General features: G+C 44.7%; 1 protein-coding gene and 1 long non-coding RNA gene across 5 annotated transcripts in view; one reads left to right on the plus strand and one right to left on the minus strand.

Annotated features, from left to right (window-relative positions):
- Positions 1 to 2313: 2313 nt before the first annotated feature.
- On the minus strand, positions 2314 to 10655 carry LOC136009198 (uncharacterized). Its single transcript, XR_010610390.1, has 4 exons — positions 10092 to 10655; positions 8810 to 8937; positions 8169 to 8321; positions 2314 to 3428 (listed from the first exon to the last, which is right to left on the minus strand). It is a non-coding gene; the product is annotated as an uncharacterized LOC136009198 (long non-coding RNA).
- Positions 10656 to 10740: 85 nt separating this feature from the next.
- Positions 10741 to 13059, plus strand: part of LARP4B (La ribonucleoprotein 4B) — a 57644-nt gene continuing 55325 nt past the window's right edge. For 2 of the 4 annotated variants that reach the window (XM_065666767.1, XM_065666769.1), the window contains exon 1: positions 10744 to 11203. The gene's annotated coding sequence lies outside the window, so the exon portion shown is untranslated. Of the gene's footprint in view, positions 11204 to 12524; positions 12664 to 13059 lie in introns of those variants that run through there. The other 2 variants (XM_065666770.1, XM_065666768.1) reach the window with 2 other exon arrangements.

Below are 13059 nucleotides of genomic sequence, written 5' to 3' on the forward strand. Positions count from 1 at the left end.
TAAGGCACATGAAAAACAACAAGGTGCTTGGTGACAGCCAGCATGGCTTCACTAAGGGCAAATCCTCTGGACCAATTTGGTGGCCTTCTATGATGGGGCTGCGGAACTGACGGACAGGGGTAGAGCAGTTGATGTCATCTACCTGGATTTGTGCAAAGCGCTTGACACTGTCCCACACAACATCCTTGTCTCTAAATTGGAGAGACATCAATTTGATGGATGGACCACTTGGTGGATAAAGAACTAGCTGGATGGCCGCACACAAAGAGTTGTGGCCAATGGCTCAGTGTCCACCTGGAGACCAGTAACGAGTGGTGTCCCTCAGGGATCGGTGTTGGGACCGGTCTTGTTTAACATCTTCATCGCTGACATGGACAGTGGGATTGAGTGCACCCTCAACAAGTTTGCCAGTGACACCAAGCTGTGTGGTCCGGTTGATATGCTGGAAGGAAGGGATGCCATCCAGAGGGACCTTGACACGCTTGTGAGGTGGGCTGATGCCAACCTCATGAAGTTCAACCATGCCAAGTGCAAGGTCCTACACCTGGGTCGGAGCAATCCCAGGCACAGCTACAGACTGGGCAAAGAAGAGATTCAGAGCGGCCCTGCAGAGAAGGACTTGGGGGTGTTGGCTGATGAGAGAACGAACATGAGCCGGCTTCAGTGTGCACTCACAGCCCAGAAAGCCAACCGTATCCTGGGCTGCATCAAAAGGAGAGTGACCAGCAGGTCGAAAGAGGTGATCCTACCCCTCTACTCTGCTCTTGTGAGACCTCACCTGGAATATTTTGTGCAGTTCTGGTGTCCTCAACATAAAAAGGACATGGAACTGCTGGAACAAGTCCAGAGGAGGGCCACGAGGATGATCAGGGGACTGGAGCACCTCCCATATGAAGATAGGCTGAGAAAGTTGGGGCTGTTCAGCCTGGAGAAGAGAAGGCTGTGTGGAGACCTCATAGCAGCCTTCCAGTATCTGAAGGGGGCCTATAGGGATGCTGGGGAGGGACTCTTCATTAGGGACTGTAGTGACAGGACAAGGGGTAACGGGTTCAAACTTAAACAGGGGAAGTTTAGATTGGATATAAGGAGGAAGTTCTTTCCTGTTAGGGTGGTGAGACACTGGAATGGGTTGCCCAAGGAGGTTGTGAATGCTCCTTCCCTGGCAGTGTTCAAGGCCAGGTTGGACAAAGCCTTGGGTGAGATGGTTTAGTGTGAGGTGTCCCTGCCTATGGCAGGGGGGTTGGAACTGGATGATCTTGAGGTCCTTTCCAACCCTAACTATTCTATGATTCTATGATTCTATCTTAAGGTCCTTTCCAACCCAAACCATTCTGCGATTCTATGGGGCTCACCCAGCTTCTCGTGACTTTCCATACCTCCAAGCAGTATCCAGCCTGCCTTTAGCTGATGCGTTGACATGGTTTTGCATACTGTTAGAATATATTTAACTATAAGGTAAGCTGCTGGAAAGGAACAGTATTTATGCAGGGCTCAGCACCTCTCAGACTTTCTCATTGTTTACATTGTGTTTATATTGCTCAGTGGTGCCAATCAGGGTAAGTATTTATTGCTGCAGGGTGTTTACTGCTTTATATCTGAATATAGCTTCTGCCCTGAAGAGCTTACAATTTAATTAGAAAACATGATGCCAAGAGTTTAAAAGAAATAAAGTTGATGAGCAAAAGAGGTACCAGTACTAGTCACAAAGGCAGGAGAAAAAAAAATATTTTTTATCCCACTCTGTTTATTTTTTAGAATTGCATGTTTTTCAATTAAAACCAAAACAAAACAACAAAACAAATCCTGCATGCTTCGTCTTTTTGCCCTTCCTGGCTCCCAATGCAATTTGTATTTCTCAGTAGAAAGATTGCATTTTAAATAATTTTAACTATCTTCTTAATCCTATTTAAGATTCTTTTTAATAGTTTGTAACTTCCATCTGCTTACATACCATTGGTTCAGGTCTGCCTATGACAAGATTGGGGCTGGATTATCAGCAGGGACATACACGGCCTTTCTTTCCCTGATGGTCTACAAAGCGAGGGAGGTCAAATTCATCCATTTTGCCTCATTCTCTTGGTTTATTTGCCTGCCTGCGATCCAGCCTCCAGGACAGACCACGTACCAACATGCAGGTTTCCTACTGGCCTCTCAGCAAGACTTTATCTGGATTTCCTGGGATCATCTGCTGTGTTGTCTTGGGACATCACCCACCATTATCCCACACACTCCTTCCCAGTGAGATGTAGCTCACCTTTATCTGCCACCCAACTCACTTCATAGGATCCAAGGACACACTTTCTCATACACAGATCACTTTTACCATTCATTTTAAAAGACAGTTTGTGTATTTCTGCAAGATAAACCCACTTACTACTACATGAAAATCAGAAACACGTGACCAAAATACTAGCCATATTACAGCAGACACCAAAATGTGCTACTACTGTGCAACATGTAGAAGAGGTGCTAGAAATGCAAAAGGCATTAAAGAGAGCATTAAGCTGTTTTAAAAATCACCATGTACTGAAAACCAGGGTTTAGTTGTATACTACATGCATCTGCACAGTTCATGTCCTGTTCAAATTTCACAGCCATACTCTCAGAGCTCTTCTCTCTCCAGGCACAGAGGAGGCATGGAAGGCTGGAGGGAAACACTTCGCTCCTGTGCCAGAAAACCACTTGTGAAGAAAACGTCTCTCAGATGTGTAGGTCATATAGCATTTATTTCACCTGGACTCACGTTTTCACTACCAGGCACTGGCCATGGCCAGCCAGCGTGGCAGTAAGGCAGAATATTTTCTGATGCACGTATTTGTCCAGTAAACACTGAACCACGTGCACATTTCACAGAAGCCACTAGATAAGCTGCCAGCCCCACAGACCTAACTCAGAACTGCCTTAACCGAGAGGAAAAACAGCATAAACATGTATTTTTCACTACTGGGTAGTTCTCATGGTGAGTTTATCCACCTTTAGTAATACCGAAAAGGATGTATAATCCGAGCTTTGGTTACAGTCAGTGGAGTCTAGAGATCTGCTTACCTCACCCTGAAGCAGACCTCTCAGCACACGAAACAGCTGTTAAGCATAGATGTCTAGTGCCAGCTTGGCCTGTGATACCCAAGGCATTTACACAGAATTGCCAAATACTAAACACGACCTTCCTCCTTCTGATGTGGGAGTTGAAAGTTGGGGCTTATTACTGGACATCAGAGTAGCTTCAGCTCCGAAGTTAGTCCATTACCACCAAGTGGCTGGCCCTGCTCAACCTGTGGATGATTTAATGGAGTTGGTGTCGATGCTGCTGGAGTTGGTGTCGAAGACAAGAGAATAAACTAACCCCCTGCCTCCTTAGAGATAGTTACTTTAGCAAGAGTTCTCTGAGTCTTGGAGCAGCCAGCAGCTTGAGCTGATCTTCAACTTCCCTGTTGTAGATGGGGAAACAGATGAGTCAGAAATTTTTATGAGAGCAACAGCAATTTATATCAGTAAATGCTTCCTCTGAAAAATATCCTGAGGATCAAGGACCTTTGGTTAGGAACACGTTTCAGATGCCAGGAACACCACCTGAAGCTTAAACTGAGAAGAAAGCATTGTGACTTCTCAAGTAAGATTTAACTGCATATCTTTCTGAGCATTAGAAAACAACTGGTGTGGAAACCTTCCCTCTTACTGGAATCTTTCTGAGGCTGAAAACCAGAAATGAATCTCCAGGTCATGGAAAAGGGCTCTGCAACAGGGAAGAGAGGTCATAAGACTGTACTGAATAAATCATCTTGACAATTTCTCGTATTCAGCAGCATGAAGTGATTTTTTTACAGGCCTCCAGAGAGTCATCGTCTTCTCTGACTGAGGGGGAAGAGGTGTAAAGAACAATCAGACAGGACTTTACAAAGTTTCAACAGCTAACGGTCTTTTCTTGTGGAATCATTGCTTCTTTATCTGAGGGCCTGGTTGCTTTTGCAGAGCATAAGTCAGAGAACCCAATTAGTTAGAGTGTGTATATGTTATACTGTATCTATAAATTATTGACATAAAATATCTGAAGACCAAGAAGCAGAGGTTTCTTTTAAATAGATAAACCCTAAGTAACTATGATGTATGGCAATTTAGAAGTATTTACAAGTAAAACTAGCCAAGTGCAAGACATAAAGCCACTCTGCCCCTCCACCCTGGTGACAAGCGTAGAGATCCTCTTAAGAAGGAGCTCAGAGACAACCGGCTCTGCTCTGACCCTCTTTTCCCCTCCTCTCCTTAGGATTACAGGGAACTTGGAGCTGGTTTGTCAGAGACCAAGCAGAGCCTAGTGAGCATTTCTGGACAAAAGAAGAAAACACCCCATAACATCTATCTCAAAATACATGTGCAAGTGCAGGTAAAACTTATAGTAAAATTATTTAATATAATTAATTAAAAATATTCATGCATGATCTGTAGATTTTTAGGACTGGATGTTATCGATTCCTACCAACTACAGACCCTGTTTTCATGTGATTAATTTTTGTGATGCATAAATTGCCATTATCTGTTCTTATTTACATAGCAGAGTACAGGTGATCTACAACAGAATTAGCTTTTAGACATTTCAGCATGTGAAGAATTACACTTTTTTTTTACTTATCTAATAATCACCTTCATCTCTGCAGCTTCAGGAGCAATAAGCCTATAATTCAAAAGGATGTGTGAAATGAAATAAACCAAAAAGACTTCAAGTCGTGACTGATGAATACAACAAATTGGGTTCGCCTGCCACCTTTCCTGCTATCCTCCATAATCACCTCTTCTAGCTCAAGTACTTTGCATCATTAAGAAAGATGTCACCTCATAATTCAGCCATAAGGTGTAAAGCTCTCAGAAGAATCCCTTTTGTTGGATATAATTAATTATAAGCAGTACAGTGGATCATTTCTTGAAGTTGTAAAAAAAACCCAAGGCCAGGAACAACCACTTTAGGCTGAAATGAAGCGTCAGACACTGTACACCCAGTACTTTGAGAAAGGATACATGGTCTTCTTGCTCAGACTGAGCAGTTTGAGTGTATCTGAGGAAGAGTGAAGCACAGTTGCCTGAAGCCAGCTCTTCTTGGCATGGTCTGAGTAGTCCCTTCCCAACTACACCAGCTACCAATGGTCTCAAAGGACTGTGACAGGAGCTGGGAATCACCAGCACTGAAAGGGTGTCTGGATACACCCCTTTCCATCCAGCGATGCAATGACCCTAGAAAGGACTAGTGTTAAACAGATTACTGCAACCCACTCTGCCCCTAGGAACAAGCTCCTGGTGTAAAAGACTATCCAGCATGCTGACACTAAAGCATCTCTCAGACCCTACAACTAGACCACAGCATTTCAAAGTAATTTTTAAACTTGTAATAGTCACTGGTTTATGACATTTGAAATACTAACCTGTGTCTGAATTTCTTGTATATTTACCACAATCTCCATCAAGTGCTCTTTATTATAAATCTGACACTTTTAGCCACATAATTATAGATGACTTGTCTTGTATCCAATGCACGTGTAACATAGCAGTCTGCAGCAGTCTTCTTCTACGGTGTTAAGAGTAAATTTACACCCTCAGTACCCCACTGTTGTAGGTATTTGGTGGAGAAGGAGATGAAGGAGAAACCCAAAGGTGCCTAGTCGAACGAACATCAATTGCACCATGCAGGTTACACATGAAATCATGACTGAAAAGCAAAGGACAACATACTTCTTCCCTTCCTCTGTCCATACAGTCTTGCCTTTCTGGTCACAAACCAGGCTGCACTGTCATCACGCTGCAAGTACAATCTCTTGAAGTCCAATCCGCACAGCTCTGTTACACAAATCACAATATCCCAGCCTCATAATCCATCCATAGCCCAATTTGATAGGGAAAAAAAATAAAAATCTCCTTCTCCCCTGTACTAATTCAGACACTTGTGTGTAAATACATGTATGAGTAGGACACCCACCCATCACAGATTAACGACACACCTATCATCTGAAAACATCCATTTCTGTAAAAGATAAGGTGAGGACTCCAATCTCCCTGTCCTTTAACACTGCACAGCCATTTACACCATGAGAATGGAGTAGCTCTGTAGCCAAGCAGCAATAGAGTTTCCAAGTTCAAATGAACATTCAAGGGAAGCGAGCAGAGAATCTGCTAATTCTTCATTACTAAGCTTTACCATTTCCAGATGTGCTGCTTTGCTTTATCCACCAAGGAATATACACCCATGAATAAGAGCTAAAGGATCTTCACTATTGCTATAATTGAACAAATACACTTCTGATTGTCTTTAGAACCATCTGCATTGCTGTGTCACAGACAGATATTTGATGCAGAGTTAAAGCAGCTTCTCCAAGTAAATAGAAAATTTAGGAGAGCTCTGTGATTTAAATTGTGTTCTATGTTAATAACACTGCATAATATTTAGTGATATGACTAATGCTAGATTCGGGGAAAAGCGTTGTTTTAGAACCACATTTTTTGTAATGAATGTTTCATTTGGCCTGAATAAACTTAAAAAAGGGACACTTCCTGAATTCTACATTTGGTCTTTTTGTACATCATAATCTGCTGTGACAGGCCATTACAAAGCCTGTCTGATGATAAATTGACTAATGGCCAAATAAAGTGTTGATTTCAGTCAAGGACTACATTTTTCTTGAATAATTGGAAAAAAAGGTGCCACACATATTTCTATAGAGGCTATTTGCTTATGTTTCAAATCTTAAATATTTGTTATTATCTTTCATCTTTTTAACCCAGCTCACTATTGTGCCTTACACAATCTATGCACATCTATGTACAACTAGAAACATTTGATACTGCTATCTTTGCAAATCACTCATCTAGTAGCCTGAAAACTTCCATGCAATTTTCCTCACAGATCTCCAACATATTTGAGAATGAGAGAATCAAAACTGCATCCAAAAGCAAAAACTGGAAACAGAAAATCTTTTTACAATCTATGAGAACAAGAGCAGGAAATACAATCAAAGATACTTGTGGTTGATATGGGAAGCTTGGGGAATTAAAATATATGCATATATATATATTCCACACTGACTCTTAGCATAGGGCTCAAGAGGACAGAAATACAAAATTATTAGAGCATACACAACTTTTGCTCTGTTATAACACCGAGCTCAAACATCTTCATACCTTAGTTTGCTACCTGATAATTGGGCATAAATACATCTATATTTCACACGGTGATTACACTGAGTTGGTTTCAGCTCCCTTCGGAAAATTCTTATTCAGCCACAAAATTTATATAAATTATATGATTCCCATTAATGCCTAGTTAAGATCTTAAAGATGGGTTCATGCTACAGAAACAAATATTCTCACAGACAAACAATAACTAAATTGAAGACAGCATATTGTACAGACCCAGAACATGAAAGATCTGTTTTCAAGTCCTGGCTCTGCTACAGACCTGCTACATACAGACAAAGTAAGGCCTCTATACTAGTGTCCTGGTTTCAGCTGTAACAGTTATTTTGTCCGTTTGATGATAGTGTAAAGTGCATGAAATAGAATGGTTATTTCCAGAGTTGTGATTATGCCCAATTAACAGTAATTATTACTGTTAAACCATCTCCTCAAAGTTTGTAATCAGCTGCAGTTAACAGTGGCTTTAATATTTACAGTACCATCTTCAGCTTAGACTTTCTTACCCCATGTTAATGAAAACCAAGATTTCACAAGGGTTGGCACTCATGCCACAGCTTTATTTTAAAATGGTCCCTATGTCTTAAAGAAATCTGACTAACCTGCTGAAGGAACAAGGCTGGAAGGAACAATCTAGTCCTGTTTCAGTGGAATTTTTATTATGTCACCCAAGTGCTTCACAAACTTTCATGAATTGTTCTCTATGCTCTTTTGAGGAAGGAAATATTATCCTTTGCATTATACTTAAAGGAAATCATAAAGACTGTAAAGTCCAAGCATTGCAATGTATTTAGTGACTTCTAAGGGTCTGAGTTTCTGACTGCTCAATTCTAGGTTTAGCTTCCAGGAATACTGTATTTTTTGCAGTTCCTCTTTGTAAGGAGTCATCTTCTTAAGTATACCAAATACCTCATTCTTTGTTGCTGAACTAGGACTCCCCACTGAAGAAAAAAAAAAACCCAACTTATAAATCACTAATATATTGAGAAGTAACTTACAGACTCTCTTCTACATCTGTTTGACCACAGATCAGGAAAGAACCAACTACATCTTAGTCTCATCTCGCCTGATGTTTATGGACTCACAATCCAGTTGTTCACACACATTGTTCCTTCAGAGACACATTCTCTCTGCAGACTGCTGAGTTTGAGCTGTAGAAGAAACAGGAGTAGTTTGTATTACCACACAGCATCCATTGCTAATTTGTAATCTTTTACTCATATCTGTGCACACATTCCTCAGCTAGCAGCGTACCAAGGAAAATTGTCAAATCTCTTTGATCTCAGCAGCGTGCCTTTAAAAATTGGAAGCATTCAGTGATTAAGTTCTACATCCCCCACACTGAGAAGGGAATTAGAAGTGGCCCAGGCAAGTAGAAAATTTCCATTACTTTCTGGAAAAAGTGCATTATTTTCACTGTTACTCAACCACAACAAAACTTAACAATAGGAAATAAAAATCATAGAAACATTGATACATATTGACATGTTTATCAATATGTAACACCTTTATAACATCGGGCTTTTAAAAAATTTAGTCTCAAGGTATTCCTTTCCTTTAATAACACAGATAAGCTGCTTTGGGGAAAAAATCCAAAACAAACAACAAACTCTGTCCATTAAATAAAACTCTCTCGTACCATTGTGCTGGTCTTTGTACCATTGTGCTCCCTCCATGTGCTGGTCTTTGATGGGAATCCATCATTTTCTCTCTCACACACTCCTTCTGTTACAGAAAGGGAGAAGATGAGCTCTGCAGTCATAAACCCTGAGACAGCAGAGAGAATGATACAGTGCTGTGTTATTAGTCTGAGGGACTTGGTTTTCTGTCCAAGTGTTGCATGGGAGTATGGCTTGGGGGAGAGGTGAAGACTGTATGTCTAAAGGGTATCAGGAACTTGGAGGCTCCTCTAAAACAAGGATACAATGGGACTCATGATGTTTGGCAGCTTAAAATTAGATGTTTCTTCTTCTTTCCAAGGAAAGAACTGTAGTCTGCTGAAAAGCAGTCGGGCATCAAAGAATAAAATCCCTATGCTCAAAGCTAAGTTTCCTCATTCCTCTTCCTCATCAGGCTCTATGCTAGCCATCTTCCTTTGCTCAGCATTTCTTCCTCCAAAACAACTTACTATGGAAAAAAACTCACCACCTGTGTTTGAAGCACTTACTTCCTGAGGCACACTTCCCTCAGATGAATGGTAAAGCTTCATGTCTGATGAGACCTGATTTCATTTCAGGTACTATGGCATACTTTATTTCCTCTGCTAGCTAGGGATTTGGAACAATACAGTAACCTCAAAAACCATTCCAAAGGATACTTGGGTGTGCTTAGAATAGGTCTCCTAAGTTAACTGCAGTATTGTCTCCATGGGGATTTCTAGCACGCAGAACTATGATTCCTTATCAGTAAGGATTAAAAACAGGGTCCAGAAGGCCCCATCTGGATTGATTTCTGAGATGCAAAGATGGGCAGCAACGCATGGTACAGGTAATTATTATTGTAAGGTGATGTAGCTTTGCCATGTTTGAGGTAAAAGGCAAGCTGAGGACTGTGAGTAATCCTGGAAGATGATTCTTTCTAGTGTTTTTGTTCATTTGGGGTTTTTTAAGTCCTTAGTAGAAACCGCATGTTTTCCATTTGCCTAATTAACTGTAGTTATAAACAAATTATGATTTATAATAAATAACTAGAACTGTTTGACAAGAGTTGTCTGTTCTTTGCTCAAACAAAAGAACTCTTGAATTTCTTGGAATTCACCAGTTAATGATAATTAATGATAATTAATTCAATGGTGAATTCAATTAATTCACCAGTTAATGATAATTAATGATAACCAGTTAATGATAACTGATGATATGCTTCAGTGCTCGGTAAAGAGGCTGGTAAGTTAGAAGAGCCCTGCTGACACAATGGTCTCCCACCTGAAACAGAAGGTTCTTCCATGAAACACTCTTCTCGTAAAACCCGTTTACCACTGCCTTTTGAAGCCGCAGCTACTCAGCCTCACTGCACAGACGCTGCTATATTCAGAACTAGGATACTCCGTGGTAGCATACACGATTTTGGACAGACATCTGGATCCTCCCACTGCTGTTGCGACAGCGCTTCAGAAGGCGACAACGCGCCCTGTGTCGGCGCAAAGTCCCGGCACCCTCCCGGGACTCGCGGCCGCGCTGATGGCGAGCACGGCCCAGGCGCGCTGCCTGCCAGCAGGGCGGGCCCACAGGGCCGGTACCGTCCCGCGCGGGAGATCTGTCAGGGCTGCGGGGAACCGCACGGTGCCCGCAGCCGTCACCGGGGAAGCGACAGGCGCGACAGGAGCTATAGGCGCGACAGGAGCTATAGGCGCGACAGGAGCTATAGGCGCGACAGGAGCTATAGGCGCGACAGGCGCGATAGGGCGGGGGGGAGGGGCCCGGGATGAGGCCGGCGCGCGCCCCGCGGCTGGCGCGAGGCGGTAAAACGCCCCAGGGCAGGCGGGCGGCGCCGGCCGGCCTCCGCGCGCTCATTCAGTGGGGGTGACGTCACGCGCGTCACGTGCGGCCGCGCGTCAAGCCGCTCGCGGGCCTCCGCTCCGCCAATCCGCGGTCGCTGGTGCCGGCCGAGAGCGTCGCTCGGCGCGGCGCCGCCGACCAATCCTCTCCCGCCGGGCGGAGGAGGGACTTCCGCCGGGAGCCGGAAGCGGGTCTCTCATGCGAGCGGGTGGTTGAGTCTCGGCTCGGAGACGTTTCGGGCCCCGGAGCCGCCGCCGCCGCCTCCTCCTCCTCCGCGACCCCCCCTCCCCGCTCTGCTGCCGCCGCCCGCTCCTCCTCCCGGCCCCCGTCCCCCTCTCCGCTCTCCTTCTCCTGGCATCCGGCGGCGGCGAGGCCCCGGCGGCGGCGGCGGCGGCGCAGCGAGAGGCCCCGGCGCTAGCGGAAAGCCCGGCAGGAGCGAGAGGCCCCGGCACCAGTGGATACTTCCCCCCCGGCCCGTGCCCGTTTGTCTGCTTCCCGTCGAGGTCCGTCCCGAGAGCGGCGGCTGCTGCTGGTGACAGGTGAGTGCGACGGGCCTCCCGGGGCCCGCGCCCTCCCGGCGGCGGCGCCCGCCTGGGCCTTTCCTCCGCCTTTCCACCTTCATCTCCCTGTATGAGGGGGCATGGCGGGGCTAGACGGGGAGAGACACCCCACCCGTTCCGCCACCCCCCTCTCACCGGGGAGGCGGCCGGAGCCGCCATCTTCCCACCCGAGGCGGTTCCCGGGGGAGCGGTAGGAGGGAGGAGGAGGGATCCCGGCTCGGGGCCTCCATGGTGGCGGGGGGCAGGGCAGGTTGCCTGGCTGGGCCGCCGGGGCCGCTTCCGCAGCGTGGCCTCACCGAGCAGTGCTCGCTGCTCCGGCCCCGATCGGTGCCCGGGGAGGGGCCGAGTGAGCTTTGCCGCCCCGAGCCGGTTTGGTGTTGCCGCGGATCCCCGTGGGCAGGGGCTGCGGCCGCCTTGGTGGCAGCAGGGAAGGCACACGAGGGATGTGAGGGCAGAGCTGGAACACCGGCTGTACAGTGCTTGCCGGGGCGGGGAGCCGCGACCCCTTCGCCGATCGCTCCGGGCAGATGGGGAGCAGCGCTTACTTCCTCTGAGAGCCGTGTCCCGAGTCGGTGAATAGGGTGTGCAGGCGCTAGCGGGCCAGCTGGTTAGGAAGCAAGACTTGGAAAAGCAGCCACCACGCGAATGGTGTTTTGCCCCTAGGATTTTGTTGTTGTTTGGCCTTCGCTGGCTGCTTCAGCCAGTTGTTGTCACTATCAGTTTCAGTTTGTGCAGATGCTCAAAATTACTACGTAGCTTTGTCCACAGTTTAAACAGATGTGCACTTGCCAGGCAATGTTGTACAAGATTCCTGTGTGGCAGATAAGTATAATTATTTTTATTCTGCAGGTAAGGGAATTGAGGCAAAGTGGTTAAGACTTGCCTGTGGCCACAGAGAGAGAGCTGGTTTCAAAACCACTGTTTAAACTTGAGTCACGGTTGGGGTAAAACCATGGGAATTTTGGCTTCCGATCCTGCGTGTTGTCTCTGGCCTAGTTTTGTTGGCCTCAGTCTGAAACCTTAGTAAAATGGGAGTAGGAACCATTCTGAAATACTGCCCCAGGATCGCTACTGAAAAGCTTTAACCTTTCATGTCGTATAAGTTTCCTGTTAAACTTGACCGTTTTTTACAGATTTAATAAATTTTCAAAGGTCAAAGCATGCTGTGTTCTTTTCTTAAACTTCCTGGGATTTCACAACTCCAGGGTTTTGATTCCGATCTGGTAACGATCTGTTTTTATCAGTTGAACTTTCGCTTGTTTCCTGCTAACTTGTAAGCATTTCTTCAAGTTAATTCCTGAGATAGGAAGCTAATCAGCTTAATCACTCTGCCTAGTAGAAGAAAACTGATATTTTCTAATTTTTTTATTACTTTCTATGGAAAATGAAAAGGAGGAGAAAAGTAGTTGTGAGGCCTGATAGCGCACATACAGAAAGCGGTATGTATTTTGTATGCCTATAGGAGATTTTTATTCTTCTAGATGTGTTGTCATTTATATGTGCATGCTATTTATATGGAAGTTACTGCATAAAAATTACTCTTATGTTTTATTGGATTTACTTTCTTTTGGTGAAAAAAAAAGAAAACCAGGACAACAAAACCCAAACCAAAAGCAACTTACTCAAACAGATTTGCATAAATGAATTAATAGAAAACATCTGACCTCTTGAATGTTCCTAAATAAGTGATTGTATGTTTTCATGGTATATAATTGGGTCCTTAGGTGCACACAATGTTCTGGGTTAGATTGATTTGTTTCCCTTGTAATTATTTCTATTTTTTCAAGTGTTTACACACAAATGCCTTAAGGGAGTAAAGGTGTTAGCTCAAGTGT

The sequence above is a fragment of the Lathamus discolor genome, chromosome 2 (assembly GCF_037157495.1).
Source record: "Lathamus discolor isolate bLatDis1 chromosome 2, bLatDis1.hap1, whole genome shotgun sequence".
In the NCBI taxonomy this organism is placed as follows: domain Eukaryota; kingdom Metazoa; phylum Chordata; class Aves; order Psittaciformes; family Psittacidae; genus Lathamus; species Lathamus discolor.